Genomic DNA, 4,522 nt, shown 5'->3' on the forward strand with positions numbered 1-4,522 from the left:
ATTTTTATTTATATATATATATATATATATATATATATATATATATATATATATATATATATATATATATATATATATATATATATATATATATATATATATATATATTATCTGTTTATTTATTATTTATTCATCACTCTTACTATTGATTGTTTGAATGTTTGCCTTGTTTTTATATTGTGTCGCGTACTTGTATGTCTATCGTGTTATGTGTCTCGTCACCGTGGGATAGACAAAACGTCATTTCGCTCTCTTTGTGTGTTGTGACATGAGGAGAGATTGACAATAAAGCTGACTTTGACTTTAAGGTTTTGACTTTGATATATATATATATATATATATATATATATATATATATATATATATATATATATATATATATATATATATATATATATATATATATATATATATGTATATCATAATGAAATCAATAATTATCATATAAATATCATATAAAAATTATGACTTTAATAATCATTATGTCATAATGACTTACCATGGCATTTTTTTTATTCCTAGCATTAGTTTTTTTCCGTTTTCTTTTTCACTGGCGGGTATGGGGTGACATGGGCTGACATGAATTTATCCAATGAGGATCGAGTGTGTTCAACGGTCCTGCTTTGAATGGCCAATCAGGTCAAAGTAAAGGGGACAAATCGCGATCACAGCGCTTGCATCTCTGGCTCCGACAACAACTTTTCTTATAAGACCTTGTCTTGTATTGTGTGTTTTTTTGTTGTGTTTCTATGTGTTTGCGTCGTCTGCGTTCATTTGTTTCACTTTGGCTGCGAAAACGGCACCGAGAGAGCGCTGTTTTTCGATCGCGAGAGAGAGGGCAGACAGAGCTAGCTACTGGTAACGTTAACTGTTAGCTAGCTTGTGATAGCAGTAACTTTAACTGACCAGATTGTCTTTTTTTTAAACTTACTGAAGCCACAAAATGATATATGTATATATATACATGTAGTACTTGCTGCGACAGTACGATGGTCGTTACTGTGTCGTTATTTTATATTTTTATGCTGCGCAAGAGTATTTTCCCGCCTTTCTTTTTTTCTTCACCTTCTCCGCCTCCGTATGCGTTTTCCTTCGGGAGGCAGCACCACCAAGCACACGTCGCGACGTCCAGAAACTCGGTAAGTAGGACTACTATCACTATAAGTAATAAAATAAAATAGTAATACACAAGTAGTAATCAGTTTGCTTGCCATCAGTTACTATATATGCTCCTTTTATCTGTTTTATGTACAGCTTGTAAGATATGTATGCTCCCTGCCCTGTTTTTACAGTCATTCATGTGAACCAGATCATTTATAAAATGGACTGCTGTGAAATATGATTTTTGTTATGTCTGACTTTAAGGAGAGACAATCCTGACTGCAAAAAAATGGATGCTGTCGATCGAGGGGAGGGTCATAATCCCACCTGCTGCTCACGTGGCTGACTTCACCACTGTCTTGGCCACTCTCTTCGCCTGTTACTATGTTTTCAACCTAGAGTATCAGGTGGAAACCTGCACAACTTTGGAATTTATTCAGAGGTATTAACCGATAAAATTATAAATTAACTTTATTCCCACTGGCATTTTCTATATCTCTTTGATAATTGCAATTGTCTCAACCTCTAACTCATTTCATATGTTTTTGGTCAGGATTAATCCTGACTCCACCAAGTGCAGTGCCAAGGAGCAGATGAGCCGGAAGACTGGGAGAGTGGTGAGGAGAAAGACTTGATACATGAACCCCCATGTGATCTCCTTCATCATGGAGTTCATGAAGGCTTCACTTCATGGAGGCTAACTGACTAGATACAGGTGAGGTTCAGATAAGGGTCACAACTAATTTGCATATCAGCTGTTTCAATGCAGAGATTTATTTTCTCTCCGATCTAACTTGCGACATATTCAAATCGATTTTTAATCATCTCATGAGTAATCGTTACATCCCTACTAATAATATAACTCCAACCTTGCTAATTGCATGAGTGTTCCTGCAGCCATGTGACACACTTCCTATCAGGAACAAGTATCTTGACATGACAACGACATCACCATCATCTTAATGTATTTTCTTCTTTAATTTCAGGGCTCCTGTTTTGTCCAAGCCCAAGGAAGTTTTGTCTAAAAGGTTTGGTAATGTGCTTTATGTTCCTGTTCACAAAAAAAATAAATAACCCTGTTAACAAATTTCTTGTTGTCTGTTGTTAATTGAAATTTTTAGAATATGGGTCATTCTATTAATGATTAATACTAAATCACTGATTCAGCATTTAAATTGTACAGTGAGAAACTCAATTTACAATGATTACCTGGTACCTACTGTTACTGCATTGCCATATACAATACCGTTCATTTGTTTGTACAGTAAATAAACCAGTTATTTAAAGGCAACTGAAAGCGCGGTATTTCATTGATATTTATTCTGCAGTTAAGCAACTAATACTGTAAATGCAAATAAAATCAGTTTTTAATTTTTTAGTATACAGTTAAAACATCTAACTGTAAATAAAACTGAAATCACAGTATTTAAATGTTATTTTGTATACAGTTAAACAACTAATACTGTAAACGCAACTGGAATCACAGTATTTAATTGTTATTTAGCATACAGTTAAAACATCTAATACTATAAATCCAACTGAAATCACAGTATTTAACTGTTATTTAGTCCACAGTTAAAACATCTAATACTGTAAATACAGCCAAAATCACAGTATTTAACTGGTTTTTGCTTTACAGTAAATACAAAAATACTGTAAATAGGGAATACAGTATATCTACTGTAAAACGTCTTTACAGTAAGTTACTGGTTACTAGCTGCCAGTTAATTGCTGTAAATTTCTCGGAAATTTTTTTACAGCGCATTTTCTCGGCGAGCTGAGCACTTTTTCTGAATTGTGCCGCTCCCGTCACTCTGGTTAGGTTGGCATCGAAAAAAACGCTATCGGGTGCTTTAGAGTGCCGAGTTATTCACTGCGCATGAAGAAATGACCACCTCCAACGTTTGGTTTATGTTTAATAAGCATTTTTAATTTTATTGCTTAAATCGCATTTTCTCGGCGAGCTGAGCACTTTTTCTGAATTGTGCCGCTCCCGTCACTCTGGTTAGGTTGGCATCGAAAAAAACGCTCTCGGGTGCTTTAGAGTGCCGAGTTTATTACTGCGCATTAAGAAATGACCACCTCCAACGTTTGGTTTATGTTTTATAAGCATTTTTAATTTTATTGCTTAAATCGCATTTTCTCGGCGAGCTGAGCACTTTTTCTGAATTGTGCCGCTCCCGTCACTCTGGTTAGGTTGGCATCGAAAAAAACGCTCTCGGGTGCTTTAGAGTGCCGAGTTTATTACTGCGCATTAAGAAATGACCACCTCCAACGTTTGGTTTATGTTTTATAAGCATTTTTAATTTTATTGCTTAAATCGCATTTTCTCGGCGAGCTGAGCACTTTTTCTGAATTGTGCCGCTCCCGTCACTCTGGTTAGGTTGGCATCGAAAAAAACGCTATCGGGTGCTTTAGAGTGCCGAGTTATTCACTGCGCATGAAGAAATGACCACCTCCAACGTTTGGTTTATGTTTAATAAGCATTTTTAATTTTATTGCTTAAATCGCATTTTCTCGGCGAGCTGAGCGCTTTTTCTGAATTGTGCCGCTCCCGTCACTCTGGTTAGGTTGGCATCGAAAAAAACGCTCTCGGGTGCTTTAGAGTGCCGAGTTTATCACTGCGCATGAAGAAATGACCACCTCCAACGTTTGGTTTATGTTTTATAAGCATTTTTAATTTTATTGCTTAAATCGCATTTTCTCGGCGAGCTGAGCGCTTTTTCTGAATTGTGCCGCTCCCGTCACTCTGGTTAGGTTGGCATCGAAAAAAACGCTCTCGGGTGCTTTAGAGTGCCGAGTTATTCACTGCGCATGAAGAAATGACCACCTCCAACGTTTGGTTTATGTTTAATAAGCATTTTTAATTTTATTGCTTAAATCGCATTTTCTCGGCGAGCTGAGCACTTTTTCTGAATTGTGCCGCTCCCGTCACTCTGGTTAGGTTGGCATCGAAAAAAACGCTCTCGGGTGCTTTAGAGTGCCGAGTTTATTACTACGCATTAAGAAATGACCACCTCCAACGTTTGGTTTATGTTTTATAAGCATTTTTAATTTTATTGCTTAAATCGCATTTTCTCGGCGAGCTGAGCACTTTTTCTGAATTGTGCCGCTCCCGTCACTCTGGTTAGGTTGGCATCGAAAAAAACGCTCTCGGGTGCTTTAGAGTGCCGAGTTTATCACTGCGCATGAAGAAATGACCACCTCCAACGTTTGGTTTATGTTTAATAAGCATTTTTAATTTTATTGCTTAAATCGCATTTTCTCGGCGAGCTGAGCACTTTTTCTGAATTGTGCCGCTCCTGTCACTCTGGTTAGGTTGGCATCGAAAAAAACGCTCTCGGGTGCTTTAGAGTGCCGACTTTATCACTGCGCATGAAGAAATGACCACCTCCAACGTTTGGTTTATGTTTTATAAGCA

At 36.8% G+C, this 4,522-nt stretch overlaps 1 long non-coding RNA gene across 2 annotated transcripts; it reads left to right on the plus strand.

Annotated features, from left to right (window-relative positions):
- Positions 1–663: 663 nt before the first annotated feature.
- On the plus strand, positions 664–2,168 carry LOC133148821 (uncharacterized). 2 transcript variants are annotated; one of them, XR_009712867.1, is made up of 4 exons: positions 664–1,139; positions 1,366–1,543; positions 1,655–1,816; positions 2,088–2,168. It is a non-coding gene; the product is annotated as an uncharacterized LOC133148821 (long non-coding RNA). The 2 variants fall into 2 exon arrangements; XR_009712866.1 differs by lacking the exon at positions 664–1,139 and having other exon boundaries at positions 1,186–1,543.
- The last annotated feature ends 2,354 nt before the right edge of the window (positions 2,169–4,522 follow it).

The sequence above is a fragment of the Syngnathus typhle genome, unplaced genomic scaffold (assembly GCF_033458585.1).
Source record: "Syngnathus typhle isolate RoL2023-S1 ecotype Sweden unplaced genomic scaffold, RoL_Styp_1.0 HiC_scaffold_167, whole genome shotgun sequence".
In the NCBI taxonomy this organism is placed as follows: domain Eukaryota; kingdom Metazoa; phylum Chordata; class Actinopteri; order Syngnathiformes; family Syngnathidae; genus Syngnathus; species Syngnathus typhle.